This window comes from Carica papaya, chromosome 5, assembly GCF_054855325.1.
Source record: "Carica papaya isolate Zhongbai chromosome 5, ASM5485532v1, whole genome shotgun sequence".
Taxonomy (NCBI): Eukaryota; Viridiplantae; Streptophyta; class Magnoliopsida; order Brassicales; family Caricaceae; genus Carica; species Carica papaya.
This window is the reverse complement of record NC_142313.1, coordinates 28,832,978-28,846,540: the sequence shown is the minus strand read 5'-3', so window position 1 is coordinate 28,846,540 and position 13,563 is coordinate 28,832,978. Positions and strand designations below refer to the sequence as shown.

Below are 13,563 nucleotides of genomic sequence, written 5' to 3'. Positions count from 1 at the left end.
TTAGAACGAGAAGGAGTGATGCAGTGTGAACGCACAAGGAAACAATTGATGGGAGGGGGAGGGAAGGAGAAGGAGTGTATGTATTTTCAGCACGAAATGAAACAGGTGCGATCATACCAGCACTAATGCAACGGATTCTATCAGACCTCCGTAGGTAAGGGTGCTTGGGTGAGAGTAGTACTAGCATGGGTTACCTCCTGCGAAGTCCATATATTTCACCCATTTTCTTGTGAAGTCCTCGTGTTGCACCCATTTTTTTGCAGATGATTCTTTCGACGTTACGCGCGACTTGAATTATGGTCCTCAGGTTTATTCGCAAATGTGAGTCACGGCACTGAAGAATTTTACTTGATATTAGAAGGAGAACGGGAGGTGCAGTGCGCACGCACAAGGAAACAAATGACGAGAGGGGGAATAAAGGGGAAGGAGTGTATGTATTTGCAGCGCAAAACTAAACAGGTGCAATCATACCAGCATTAAAGCCCCGGATCCCATCCGAACTCCGCAGTTAAGTGTGCTTTGGCGAAAGTAGTACAATGATGGGTTACCTCCTAGGAAGTTCTCGTGTTGCACCCATTTTCTTTTTTTCAGATGTGCCGTTCGACGTTACGCGCGACTTTAGTTATGGTCCGCAGATTTATTCGCAAATGTGAGTCACGGCGCTGTGGCTTTTTACTTGATATTTGAACGAGAATGAGAGGTGCAGTGCGCACGCACAAGGAAACAAATGACGGGAGGGGGAAGAACGGAGAAGTAGTTTATGTATTTGCAGCGCAAACTTAAACGGGTGCGATCAAACTAGCACTAATGCACGGGATCCCATCAGAACTCCGCAGTTAAGTGTGCTTGGGCGAGAGTAGTACTTGGATGGGTGACCTCCTGGGAAGTCCTCGTGTTGCACTAATTTTTTTTTTCAGACGGGTTGTTCGACGTTACGCGCGACTAGAACTAGGGTCCACTAGTTTATACGCAAATGTGAGTCAAGAAGCAGGGGCATTTTAATCGATATTAGAATGAAAAGGAGAGATGCAGAGTTCACGCACAAGGAAACAAATGACGGGAGGGGGGATAGAGGGAGAAAAAGTTTATGTATTTGCAGCGCAGAATGAAACATGAGCAATCATACCAGCACCAATGCAACGGATTCTATCAGAACTCTGAAAGTTAAGGGTGCTTGGGCGAGAGTAGCACTAGGATGGGTGACCTCCTGCGAAGTCCTTATATTTCACCCATTTTCTTAGGAAGTCCTCGTGTTGCACCCATTTTTTTGCAGATAATTCTTTTGACGTTACGCGCGACTTGAATTATGGTCCTTAGGTTTATTCGCAAATGTGAGTCACGGCGCTGTAGCATTTTACTTAATATTAGAACGAGAACAGGAGTTGCAGTGCGCACGCACAATGAAACAAATGACGAGAGGGGGACGAAAGGGGAATGAGTTTATGTATTTTCAGCGGGAAATTAAACAGGTGCAATCATTCCAGCAGTAATGCACCGGATCCCATCAGAACTCCGTAGTTAAGTGTGCTTGGGCGAGAGTAGTACTCGGATGGGTGACCTATTGGGAAGTCCTCGTGTCGCACCAATTTTTTTTCAGACGGGTCGTTCGACATTACGCGCGACTGGAAATAGGGTCCGCTGGTTTATACGCAAATGCGAGTCAAAAAGCAGGGGCATTTTAATCGATATTAGAACGAGAATGAGAGGTGAAGTGTGAACGCACAAGGAACCAAATGACCGGAGGGGGAAGAAAGGAGAAGGAGTGTATGTATTTGCAGCACGAAATTAAACAGGTGCGATCAAACCAGCACTAAAGCCCCGGATCCCATCAGAATTCCGCAGTTAAGTGTGCTTGGGCGAAAGTAGTACTCGGATGGGTGACAACTTGGAAAGCCCTCGTGTTGCACCTATTTTTTTCGGATGGGTTGTTAAACGTTACGCGCGAATGGAATTATAAACTGTTGGTTCATTTGTAAAGGAGAGTCACGGTGCCGGGGCATATTACTTGATATTAGAACGAGAAAGAGAGATGCAGAGTGCACGCACAAGGAAACAAATGACGGGAGGGGGAAGAAAGGAGAAGGTGTTTATGTATTTGCAGCGCGAAATTAAACGGGTGCGATCATACCAGCACTAATGCAACGGATCCCATCATAACTCTGCAGTTAAGTGTGCTTGGGCGAGAGTAGTACTCGGATGGGTGACCTCCTGGGAAGTTCTCGTGTCGCACAAATTTTTTTCCAGACGAGTCGTTCGACGTTACGCGCAACTGGAACTATGGTCCACTTCTTTATACGCAAATGTGAGTCAAGAAGTAGGGGCATATTAATCGATATTAGAATGAGAAAAAGAGGTGCAGTGTGAACGCACAAGGAAACAAATGATGGGAGGGGGGAGGGAAGGAGAAGAAGTGTATGTATTTTCAGCACGAAATTAAACAGGTGCTATCACACTAGCACAAATGCACCGGATCCCATCAGAACTCCGCAGTTAAGTGTGCTTTGGCGAAAGTAGTACAAGGATGGGTTACCTCCTGGGAAGTTCTCGTGTTGCACCCATTTTTTTTTTATAGATGTGCCATTCGACGTTACGTGCGACTTTAATTATAGTCCGCAGATTTATTCGAAAATGTGAGTCACTGCACCGTGGCATTTTACTTGATATTTATACGAGAACGAGAGGTGCAGTGCACACGCACAAGGAAACAAATGACGGGAAGGGGAAGAAAGGAGAAGGAGTGTACGTATTTGCAGTGCGAAATTAAATAGGTGCCATCATACCACCACTAATGCACTGTATCCCATCGGAACTTAGCAGTTAAGTGTGCTTGGGCGGGAGTAGTGCTCGGATTGGTGACCTCTTGGGAAGTCCTTGTGTTGCACCCATTTTTTTCGGATGGATCGTTCGACGTTACGCGCGAATGCAATTATAAACCGCTGGTTCATTCGCAAAGGTGAGTCACGATGCCAGGGTATTTTACTTGATATTAGAACCAGAAGGAGAGATGCAGAGTGCACGCACAAGGAAACAAATGACGGGAGAGGGGATGGAGGGAGAAAGAGTGTATGTATTTGCAGCGCAGAATGAAACATGAGCGATCATACAAGCACCAATGCAACGGATTCTATCAGAACTCCGCAAGTTAAGGGTGCTTGGGTGAGAGTAGCACTAGGATGGATGACCTCATGCGAAGTCCTTATATTTCACCTATTTTCTTAGGAAGTCCTCGTGTTGCACCCATTTTTTTGCAGATGATTCTTTCGACGTTACGCGCGACTTGAATTATGGTCCTCAGGTTTATTCGCAAATGTGAGTCACGGCACCTTAGCATTTTACTTGATATTAGAACGAGCACGGGAGGTGCAGTGCGCACGCACATGGAAACAAATGATGGGAGCGGGAAGAAAGGAGAAGGAATTTATGTATTTGCAGCGCGGAATTAAACAGGTGAGATCATACCAGCACTAATGCACCGGATCCAATCAGAACTCCGTAGTTAAATATGCTTGGGCGAGAATAGTACTCGGATGGGTGACCTCTTGGAAGTCCTCGTGTCGCACCAATTTTTTTTCAGACGGGTCGTTCGACGTTACGCGCGACTGGAACTAGGGTCCACTGGTTTATACGCAAATGTGAGTCAAGAAGAAGGGGCATTTTAATCGATATTAGAACGAGAAGGAGAGATGCAGAGTGCACGCACAAGGAAACAAATGACGGGAGGGGGGGATGGAGGGATAAAAAGTGTATGTATTTGCAGCGCAGAATGAAACATGAGCATTCATACCAGCACCAATGCAACGGATTCTATAAGAACTCTGCAAGTTAAGGGTGCTTGGGCGAGAGTAGCACTAGGATGGGTGACCTCCTGCGAAGTCCTTATATTTCACCCATTTTCTTAGGAAGTTCTCGTGTTGCACCCATTTTTTTGCAGATGAATTTTTCGACGATACGCGCGACTTGAATTATGGTCCTCAGGTTTATTCGCAAATGTGAGTCACGGGACCGTAGTATTTTAATTGATATTAGAACGAGCACGGGAGGTGCAGTGCGCACGCACAAGGAAACAAATGACGGGAGGAGGAAGAAAGGAGAAGTAGTTTATGTACTTGCAGCGCGGAATTAAACGGGTGCGATCATACCAGCACTAATGCACTGGATCCCATCATAACTCTGTAGTTAAGTGTGCTTGGGCGAGAGTAGTACTCGGATTGGTGACCACGTGGGATGTCCTCGTGTCGCACCAATTTTTTTTCAGACGGATCGTTCGACTTTTCACGCGACTGGAACTATGGTCCGTTGGTTTATACGCAAATGTGAGTCAAGAATCAAGGGCATTTTAATCGATATTAGAACGAGAAGGAGAGGTGCAGTGTGAACGCACAAGGAAACAAATGATGGGAGGGGGGGAGTGAAGAAGGAGTGTATGTATTTTCAGCACAAAATTAAACAGGTGCGGTCACACCAGCACAAATGCACCGGATCCCATCAAAACTACGTAGTTAAGTGTGCTTTGGCGAAAGTAGTACAATGATGGGTTACCTCCTGGGAAGTTCTCGTGCTGCACCTATTTTCTTTTTTTCAGATGTGCCGTTCGACGTTACGCGCGACTTGAATTATGGTCTGCAGATTTATTCGCAAATGTGAGTCATGGTGCCGTGGAATTTTACTTGATATTTGAACGAGAACAAGAGGTGCAGTGCGCACGCACAAGGAAACAAATGACGTGAGGGGGAAGAAAGGAGAAGGAGTGTATGTATTTGCAGCGCGAAATGAAACAGGTACGATCGTACCAGCACTAATGCAACGAATTCTATCAGAACTACGTAGGTAAGGGTGCTTGGGCGAGAGTAGTACTAGCATGGGTTACCTCCTGGGAAGTCCTCGTGTCGCACAAATTTTTTTTCAGATGGGTCGTTCGACGTTACGCGCGATTGGAACTAGGGTCCGCTGGTTTATCCGCAAATCTGAGTCAAGAAGCAGGGGCATTTTAATCGGTATTAGAACGAGAAGGAGGGGTGCAGTGTGAACGCACAAGGAAACAATTGATGGGAGGGGAAGGGAAGGAGAGGGAGTGTATGTATTTTCAGCACGAAATGAAACAGGTGCGATCATACAAGCACTAATGCAACGGATTCTATCAGAACTCCGTAGGTAAGGGTGCTTGGGCGAAAGTAGCACTAGCATGGGTTACCTCCTGCGAAGTCCTTATATTTCACCCATTTTCTTGTGAAGTCCTCGTGTTGCACCCATTTTTTTGCAGATAATTCTTTCGACGTTACGCGCGACTTGAATTATGGTCCTCAGGTTTATTCGCAAATGTGATTCACGGCGCTGTAGCATTTTACTTTATATTAGAACGAGAACGGGAGGTGCAGTGCGCACGCACAAGGAAACAAATGACAGGAGGGGGAAGAAAGGGGAATGAGTTTATGTATTTGCAGCGCAAAATTAAACTGGTGCGATCATACCAGCACTAATGCACCGGATCCCATCAGAACTCCGCAGTGAAGTGTGCTTGGGCGAGATTAGTACTCGGATGGGTGACCTCCTGGGAAGTCCTCGTGTCGCACCAATTTTTTTTCAGACGGGTCGTTTGACGGTACGCGCGTCTGGAACTTGTGTCCGCTGGTTTATACGCAAATGTGAGTCAAGAAGTAGGGGCATTTTAATCGATATTAGAACGAGAATGAGAGGTGAAGTGTGAACGCACAAGGAAACAAATGACGGGAAGGGGAAGAAAGGAGAAGGAGTGTTTGTATTTGCAGCGCAAAATTAAAGAGGTGCGATCATACCAGCACTAAAGCTCCGGATCCCATCAGAACTTCGCAGTTAAGTGTGCCTGGGCAAGAGAAGTACTCGGATGGGTGACCACTTGGGAAGCCCTCGTGTTGCACATATTATTTTTCGGATGGGTTGTTCGACGTTACGCGCGAATTGAATTATAAACCGCTGGTTTATTTGCAAAGGTGAGTCACGGTGCCGGGGCATATTACTTGATATTAGAACGAGAAGGAGAGATGCAGAGTGTATGCACAAGGAAACAAATGAAGGGAGGGGGGATGGAGGGAGAAAAAGTGTATGTATTTGCAGCGCAGAATGAAACATGAGCAATCATACCAGCACCAAGCAACGGGTTCTATCAGAACTCCGCAAGTTAAGGGTGTTTGGGCGAGAGTAGCACTAGGATGGGTGACCTACTGCGAAATCCTTATATTTCACCCATTTTCTTAGGAAGTCCTCGTGTTCCACCCATTTTTTTGCAGATGATTCTTTCGACGATACGCGCGACTTGAATTATGGTCCTCAGGTTTATTCGCAAATGTGAGTCACGGCACCGTAGCATTTTACTTTATATTAGAAGGAGCACGGGAGGTGCAGTGCGCACGCACAAGGAAACAAATGACGGGAGGGGGAAGAAAGGAGAAGGAATTTATGTATTTGCAGCGCGAAATTAAACGTGTGCGATCATACCAGCACTAATGCACCGGATCCCGTCAGAACTCCGCAGTTAAGTGTGCTTTGGCGAGAGTAGTACTCGGATTGGTGACCTCTTGGGAAGTCCTCGTGTCGCACTAATTTTTTTTCAGACGGGTCGTTCGACGTTACGCGCGACTGGAACTACGGTCCGCTAGTTTATACGCAAATGTCAGTCAAGAAGCAGGGGCATTTTAATCTATATTAGAACGAGAAGGAGAGGTGCAGTGTGAACGCACAAGGAAACAATTGATGGGATGGGGAAGGAATGAGAAGGAGTGTATGTATTTTCAGCAAGAAATGAAACAGGTGCGATCATACCAGCACTAATGCAATGGATTCTATCAGAACTCCGTAGGTAAGGGTGCTTGGGCGAGAGTAGTACTAGCATGGGTTACCTCCTGCGAAGTCCTTATATTTCACCCATTTTCTTGTGAAGTCCTCGTGTTGCACCCATTTTTTTGCAGATGATTCTTTCGACGTTACGCGCGACTTGAATTATGGTCCTCAGGTTTATTAGCAAATGTGAGTCACGGCGCCGTGGCATTTTACTTGATATTAGAACGAGAACGGGAGGTGCAGTGCGCACGCACAAGGAAACAAATGACGGGAGGGGGAAGAAAGGGGAATGAGTTTATGTAATAGTAGCGCAAAATTAAACGGGTGCGATCATACCAGCACTATTGCACCGGATCCCATCAGAACTCCGCAGTTAAGTGTGCTTGGGCGAGATTAGTACTCGGATGGGTAACTTCATGAGAAGTCCTCGTGTCGCACCAAATTTTTTTCAGACGGGTCGTTCGACGTTACGCGCGTCTGGAACTAGGGTCCGCTGGTTAATACGCAAATGTGAGTCAATAAGCAAGGGCATTTTAATCGATATTAGAATGAGAATGAGAGGTGAAGTGTTAAGGCACAAGGATACAAATGACGGGAGGGGGAAGAAAGGAGAAGGAGTGTATGTATTTACAGCGCAAAATTAAACAGGTGCGATCATACCAGCACTAAAGCCCCAGATCCCATCAGAACTCCTAGTTAAGTGTGCTGGGGCGAGAGTAGTGCTCGGATGGGTGACCACTTGGGAAGCCCTCGTGTTGTACCTATTTTTTTTTGGATTGGTTGTTCGACGTTACGCGCGAATGGAATTATAAACCGCTGGTTCATTTGCAAAGGTGAGTCACGGTGCTGGGGCATATTACTTGATATTAGAACGAGAAAGAGAGATGCAAAGTACACCCACAAGGAAACAAATGACGGGAGGGGGGATGGGAGGAGAAAGAGTGTATGTATTTGCAGTGCAGAATGAAACATGAGGGATCATACCAGCACTAATGCAACGGATTCTATCAGAACTCCGCAGTTAAGGGTGCTTGGGCGAGAAAAGTACTCGGATGGGTGACCTCATGCAATGTCTTTATATTTCACCCATTTTCTTGGTAGGTCCTCGTGTTGAACCCATCTTTTTGCAGATGATTCTTTCGACTTTACGCGCGACTTGATTTATGGTCCGCAGGTTTATTCGTAAATGTGAGTCACGGCGCCCTGGCATTTTACTTGATATTAGAACGAGTAAGGGAGGTGCAGTGCGCACGCACATGGAAACAAATGACGGGAGGAGGAAGAAAAGAGAAGGAGTGTATGTATTTGAAGCGCAAAATTAAACAAGTGGCATCATACCAGCACTAATGCACTGGATCCCATCAGAACTCTGCAGTTAAGTGTGCTTGGGCGAGTGTAGTACTCGGATGGGTGACCTTTTGGGAAGTCCTCGTATCGCAACAATTTTTTTTCAGATGGGTCGTTCGACGTTACGCGCGACTGGAACTATGGTCCGCTGGTTTATACGCAAATGTGAGTTAAGAATCAGGGGCATTTTAATCGATATTAGAACGAGAAGGAGAGGTGCAGTGTGAACGCACAAGGAAACAAATGATGGGAGGGGGGGAGGGAAGAAGGAGTGTATGCGCGTAACGTCGAATGACCCGTCTGAAAAAAATTGGTGCGACACGAGGACTTCCCAGGAGGTCACCCATCCGAGTACTAATCTCGCCCAAGCACACTTCACTGCGGAGTTCTAATGGGATCCGGTGCATTAGTGCTGGTGTGATCGCACCTGTTTAATTGTTGCGATACGAGGACTTCCCAAGAGGTCACCCATCCGAGTACTACTCTCGCCCAAGCACACTTAACTGCAGAGTTCTGATGGGATCCCGTACATTATTGCTGGTATGATGCCACTTGTTTAATTTTGCGCTTCGAATACATACGCTCCTTCTCTTATCTTCCTCCTCCCGTCATTTGTTTCCATGTGCGTGCGCACTGCACCTCCCGTACTTTCGCCAAAGCACACTTAACTGCGGAGTTCTGATGGGATCCGGTGCATTTGTGCTGGTGTGACTGCACCTGTTTAATTTCGTGCTGAAAATACATACACTCTTTCTTCCCTCCCCCCCTCTCATCATTTGTTTCCTTGTGCGTTCACACTGCACCTCTCCTTCTCGTTCTCAAATCGAATAAAATGCCCCTGGTTCTTGTCTCACATTTGCGTATAAACCAGTGGACCATAGTTCCAATTGCGCGTAACGTCGAACGACCCGTCTGAAAAAAAATTGGTGCGACACAAGGAATTCCCAGGTGGTCACCCATCCGAGTACTACTCTCGCCCAAGCACGCTTAACTGCAGAGTTCTGATGGGATCCAGTGCATTAGTGCTGGTATGATCGCACCAGTTTAATTTCGCACTGCAAATACATAAACTCTTTCTCCTTTCTTCCCCCTCCCGTCATTTGTTTCCTTGTGCGTGCGCACTGCACCTCCCGTGCTCGTTCTAATATCAAGTAAAATGCCACGGCGCCGTGACTCACATTTGCGAATAAACCTGCGGACCATAAATCAAGTCGCGCGTATCGTCGAAAGAATCATCTGCAAAAAAATAGGTACAACACGAGGACTTCCTAAGAAAATGGGTGAAATATAAGGACTTCGCAGGAAGTCACCCATCCTAGTGCTACTCTCGCCCAAGCACCCTTAACTTGCGGAGTTCTGATAGAATCCGCTGCACTAGTACTGGTATGATCCCTCAAGTTTCATTCTGCACTGCAAATACATACACTCTTTCTCCTCCCATCCCCCCTCCCGTCATTTGTTTCCTTCTGCGTGCACTCTGCATCTCTCTTTCTCGTTCTAATATCAAGTAATATGCCCCGGCACCGTGACTCACCTTTGCAAATGAACCAGCGGTTTATAATTCCATTCGCGCGTAACGTCGAACAACCCATCCAAAAAAAAAATAGGTGCAACACAAGGGCTTCTCAGGTGGTGACCCATCCGAGTACTACTCTCGCCCAAGCACACTTAACTGCGGAGTTCTGATGGGATCCGGACCTTTAGTGCTGGTATGATCGCACCTGTTTAGTTTCGTGCTGCAAATACATACACTCCTTCTCATTTCTTCCCCCTCCCGTCATTTGTTTCCTTGTGCGTTCACACTTCACCTCTCATTCTCGTTCTAATATCGATTAAAATGCCCCTGCTTCTTGACTCACATTTGCGTATAAACCAGCGGACCCTAGTTCCAGACGCGCGTAACGTCGAAGGACCCGTTTGAAAAAAAATTGGTTCGACACGAGGACTTCCCAAGAGGTCACCCATCCGAGTACTAATCTCGCCCAAGCAGACTTCACTGCGGAGTTCTGATGGGATCCGGTGCATTAGTGCTGGTATGATCGCACCTGTTTAATTTTGCGCTGCAAATACATAAACTCATTCCCCTTTCTTCCCCCTCCCGTCATTTGTTTCCTTGTGCGTGCGCACTGCACCTCCCGTTCTCGTTCTAATATCAAGTAAAATGCTACAGCTCCGTGACTCACATTTGCGAATAAACCTGAGGACCATAATTCAAGTCGCGCGTAACGTCGAAAGAATCATCTGCAAAAAAATGGGTGCAACACGAGGACTTCACAAGAAAATGGGTGAAATATAAGGACTTTGCTGGAGGTAACCCATGCTAGTACTACTCTCGCCCAAGCACCCTTACCTACGGAGTTCTGATAGAATCCGTTGCATTAGTGCTGGTATGATCGCACCTGTTTCATTTCGTGCTGAAAATACATACACTCCTTCTCCTTTCTTCCCCCTCCCGTCATTTGTTTCCTTGTACGTGCGCACTGCACCTCTCGTTCTCGTTCAAATATCTAGTAAAATGTCACGGCGCCATGACTAACAATTGCGAACAAATCTGTGGACCATAATTAAAGCCGCGCGTAACGTCGAATGGCACATCTGAAAAAAAGAAAATGGGTGCAACATGGGAACTTCCCAGGAGGTAACCCATCATTGTACTACTTTCGCCAAAGCACACTTAACTGCGGAGTTTTGATGGGATCCGGTGCATTTGTTCTTGTGTGACCGCACCTGTTTAATTTCGTGCTGAAAATACATACACTCCTTTTTCCCTCTCCCCCTCCCATCATTTGTTTTCTTGTGCGTTCACACTGCACCTCTCCTTTTCGTTCTAATATCGATTAAAATACCCCTTATTCTTGACTCACATTTGCGTATAAACCAGCGGACCATAGTTCGAGTCGCGCGTAACGTCGAACGACCCGTCTGAAAAAAAATTGGTGCAACACAAGGACTTCACAGGTGGTCACCCATTCGAGTACTACTCTCGCCCAAGCACACTTAACTGCGGAGTTCTGATGGGATTCAGTGCATTAGTGCTGGTATGATCGCACCCGTTTAATTTTGCGCTGCAAATACATAAACTCCTTCTCCTTTCTTTCCCCTCCCGTCATTTGTTTCCTTGTGCGTGCGAACTGCACCTCCCGTGCTCGTTCTAATATCAAGTAAAATACTACGGTGCCGTGACTCACATTTGCGAATAGACCTGAGGACCATAATTCAAGTCGCGCATAACATCGAAAGAATCATCTGCAAAAAAATGGGTGTAACACGAGAACTTCACAAGAAAATGGGTGAAATATAAGGACTTCGAAGGAGGTAACCCATGCTAGTACTACTCTCGCCCAAGCACCCTTACCTACGGAGTTTTGATAGAATCCGTTGCATTAGTGCTGGTATGATCGCACCTGTTTCATTTCGTGTTGAAAATACATACACTCCTTCTCCTTCCCTCCCCCTCCCATCAATTGTTTCCTTATGCGTTCACACTGCACCTCTCCTTCTCGTTCTAATATCGATTAAAATGCCCCTGCTTCTTGACTCACATTTGCGTATAAACCAGCGGACCCCAGTTCCAGTCGCGCATTATGTCGAACGACCCGTCTGAAAAAAAATTGGTGCGACACGAGGACTTCCCAAGAGGTCACCCATCCGAGTACTACTCTCGCCCAAGCACACTTAACTGGGGAGTTCTGATGGGATCCGGTGCATGAGTGCTGGTATGATCGCACCCGTTTAATTCCGCGCTGCAAATACATAAACTCCTTCTCCTTTCTTCCCCCTCCCGTCATTTGTTTCCTTGTGCGTGCGCACTGCACCTCTCGTTCTCGTTCAAATATCAGGTAAAATGCCACGGCGCCGTGACTCACATTTGCGAATAAATCTGCGGACCATAATTAAAGTCGCGCGTAACGTCGAACGGCACATCTGAAAAAAAGAAAATGGGTGCAACACGAGAACCTCCCAGGAGGTACCCCATCATTGTACTACTTTCGCGAAAGCACACTTAACTGCGGAGTTCTGATGGGATCCGGTGCATTTGTGCTGGTGTGACCGCACCTGTTTAATTTCGTGTTGAAAATACATACACTCCTTCTTCCCTCCCCCCCTTCCATCATTTATTTCCTTGTGCGTTCACACTGCACCTCTCCTTCTCGTTCTAATATCGATTAAAATGCCCCTGATTCTTGACTCATATTTGCGTATAAACCAGCGGACCATAGTTCCAGTCGCGCGTAACATCGAACGACCCATCTGAAAAAAAATTGTTGCGATACGAGGACTTCCCAAGAGGTCACCCATCCGAGTACTACTCTCGCCCAAACACACTTAACTGCGGAGTTCTGATGGGATCCGGTGCATTAGTGCTGGTATGATCGCACCCGTTTCATTTCGCGCTGCAAATACATAAACTCCTTCTCCTTTCTTCCCCCTCCCGTCATTTGTTTCCTTGTGCGTGCGCACTGCACCTCTCGTTCTCGTTCAAATATCAGGTAAAATGCCACGGCGCTGTGACTCACATTTGCGAATAAATCTGCGGACCATAATTAAAGTTGCGCGTAACGTCGAACGGCACATCTGAAAAAAAGAAAATGGGTGCAACACGAGAACCTCCTAGGAGGTACCCCATCATTGTACTACTTTCGCGAAAGCACACTTAACTGCGGAGTTCTGATGGGATCCGGTGCATTTGTGCTGGTGTGACCGCACCTGTTTAATTTCGTGTTGAAAATACATACACTCCTTCTTCCCTCCCCCCCTTCCATCATTTGTTTCCTTGTGCGTTCACACTGCACCTCTCCTTCTCGTTCTAATATCGATTAAAATGCCCCTGATTCTTGACTCATATTTGCGTATAAACCAGCGGACCATAGTTCCAGTCGCGCGTAACATCGAACGACCCATCTGAAAAAAAATTGTTGCGATACGAGGACTTCCCAAGAGGTCACCCATCCGAGTACTACTCTCGTCCAAACACACTTAACTGCGGAGTTCTGATGGGATCCGGTGCATTAGTGCTGGTATGATCACACCCGTTTCATTTCGCGCTGCAAATACATAAATTCCTTCTCCTTTCTTCCCCCTCCCGTCATTTGTTTCCTTGTGCGTGCGCACTGCACCTCTCGTTCTCGTTCAAATATCAAGTAAAATGCCACGGCGCCATGACTTACATTTGCGAATAAATCTGCGGACCATAATTAAAGTTGCGCGTAATGTCGAACGGCACATCTGAAAAAAAGAAAATGGGTGTAACACGAGAACTTCCCAGGAGGTAACCCATCATTGTACTACTTTCACCAAAGCACAATTAACTGCGGAGTTCTGATGGGATCCGGTGCATTTGTGCTGGTGTGACCGCACCTGTTTAATTTCGTGCTGAAAATACATACACTCCTTCTTCCCTCC

The 13,563-nt window shown here is 46.6% G+C and overlaps 5 non-coding genes and 24 pseudogenes across 5 annotated transcripts; 16 read left to right on the top strand and 13 right to left on the bottom strand.

The window, feature by feature from the left end:
- The first annotated feature begins 103 nt into the window (after nt 1–103).
- Nucleotides 104–222, top strand: LOC148259677 (5S ribosomal RNA; annotated as a pseudogene).
- A 235-nt stretch (nt 223–457) lies between these two features.
- LOC148259676 (5S ribosomal RNA) lies at nt 458–576 on the top strand (annotated as a pseudogene).
- A 209-nt stretch (nt 577–785) lies between these two features.
- On the top strand, nt 786–904 carry LOC148259675 (5S ribosomal RNA; annotated as a pseudogene).
- A 563-nt stretch (nt 905–1,467) lies between these two features.
- On the top strand, nt 1,468–1,586 carry LOC148259674 (5S ribosomal RNA; annotated as a pseudogene).
- A 205-nt stretch (nt 1,587–1,791) lies between these two features.
- LOC148259673 (5S ribosomal RNA) lies at nt 1,792–1,910 on the top strand (annotated as a pseudogene).
- Nucleotides 1,911–2,114: 204 nt separating this feature from the next.
- LOC148259672 (5S ribosomal RNA) lies at nt 2,115–2,233 on the top strand (annotated as a pseudogene).
- Nucleotides 2,234–2,439: 206 nt separating this feature from the next.
- Nucleotides 2,440–2,558, top strand: LOC148259671 (5S ribosomal RNA; annotated as a pseudogene).
- An 887-nt stretch (nt 2,559–3,445) lies between these two features.
- LOC148259670 (5S ribosomal RNA) lies at nt 3,446–3,563 on the top strand (annotated as a pseudogene).
- Nucleotides 3,564–4,125: 562 nt separating this feature from the next.
- On the top strand, nt 4,126–4,244 carry LOC148259669 (5S ribosomal RNA; annotated as a pseudogene).
- A 204-nt stretch (nt 4,245–4,448) lies between these two features.
- Nucleotides 4,449–4,567, top strand: LOC148259668 (5S ribosomal RNA; annotated as a pseudogene).
- Nucleotides 4,568–5,454: 887 nt separating this feature from the next.
- On the top strand, nt 5,455–5,573 carry LOC148259667 (5S ribosomal RNA). The gene has a single exon (XR_015819720.1). It is a non-coding gene; the product is annotated as a 5S ribosomal RNA (ribosomal RNA).
- Nucleotides 5,574–5,778: 205 nt separating this feature from the next.
- LOC148259666 (5S ribosomal RNA) lies at nt 5,779–5,897 on the top strand (annotated as a pseudogene).
- A 560-nt stretch (nt 5,898–6,457) lies between these two features.
- Nucleotides 6,458–6,576, top strand: LOC148259665 (5S ribosomal RNA; annotated as a pseudogene).
- A 559-nt stretch (nt 6,577–7,135) lies between these two features.
- LOC148259664 (5S ribosomal RNA) lies at nt 7,136–7,254 on the top strand. Its single transcript, XR_015820730.1, has one exon. It is a non-coding gene; the product is annotated as a 5S ribosomal RNA (ribosomal RNA).
- A 205-nt stretch (nt 7,255–7,459) lies between these two features.
- Nucleotides 7,460–7,577, top strand: LOC148259663 (5S ribosomal RNA; annotated as a pseudogene).
- A 561-nt stretch (nt 7,578–8,138) lies between these two features.
- Nucleotides 8,139–8,256, top strand: LOC148259662 (5S ribosomal RNA; annotated as a pseudogene).
- Nucleotides 8,257–8,470: 214 nt separating this feature from the next.
- Nucleotides 8,471–8,589, bottom strand: LOC148259661 (5S ribosomal RNA). Its single transcript, XR_015820425.1, has one exon. It is a non-coding gene; the product is annotated as a 5S ribosomal RNA (ribosomal RNA).
- Nucleotides 8,590–8,595: 6 nt separating this feature from the next.
- Nucleotides 8,596–8,713, bottom strand: LOC148259660 (5S ribosomal RNA; annotated as a pseudogene).
- A 370-nt stretch (nt 8,714–9,083) lies between these two features.
- LOC148259659 (5S ribosomal RNA) lies at nt 9,084–9,202 on the bottom strand. Its single transcript, XR_015821018.1, has one exon. It is a non-coding gene; the product is annotated as a 5S ribosomal RNA (ribosomal RNA).
- Nucleotides 9,203–9,764: 562 nt separating this feature from the next.
- Nucleotides 9,765–9,883, bottom strand: LOC148259658 (5S ribosomal RNA; annotated as a pseudogene).
- A 205-nt stretch (nt 9,884–10,088) lies between these two features.
- On the bottom strand, nt 10,089–10,207 carry LOC148259657 (5S ribosomal RNA; annotated as a pseudogene).
- A 563-nt stretch (nt 10,208–10,770) lies between these two features.
- Nucleotides 10,771–10,889, bottom strand: LOC148259656 (5S ribosomal RNA; annotated as a pseudogene).
- Nucleotides 10,890–11,093: 204 nt separating this feature from the next.
- On the bottom strand, nt 11,094–11,212 carry LOC148259655 (5S ribosomal RNA; annotated as a pseudogene).
- Nucleotides 11,213–11,771: 559 nt separating this feature from the next.
- Nucleotides 11,772–11,890, bottom strand: LOC148259654 (5S ribosomal RNA; annotated as a pseudogene).
- Nucleotides 11,891–12,099: 209 nt separating this feature from the next.
- Nucleotides 12,100–12,218, bottom strand: LOC148259653 (5S ribosomal RNA; annotated as a pseudogene).
- A 204-nt stretch (nt 12,219–12,422) lies between these two features.
- On the bottom strand, nt 12,423–12,541 carry LOC148259652 (5S ribosomal RNA). Its single transcript, XR_015820183.1, has one exon. It is a non-coding gene; the product is annotated as a 5S ribosomal RNA (ribosomal RNA).
- A 209-nt stretch (nt 12,542–12,750) lies between these two features.
- Nucleotides 12,751–12,869, bottom strand: LOC148259651 (5S ribosomal RNA; annotated as a pseudogene).
- A 204-nt stretch (nt 12,870–13,073) lies between these two features.
- Nucleotides 13,074–13,192, bottom strand: LOC148259650 (5S ribosomal RNA; annotated as a pseudogene).
- Nucleotides 13,193–13,401: 209 nt separating this feature from the next.
- On the bottom strand, nt 13,402–13,520 carry LOC148259649 (5S ribosomal RNA; annotated as a pseudogene).
- Nucleotides 13,521–13,563: the final 43 nt, after the last annotated feature.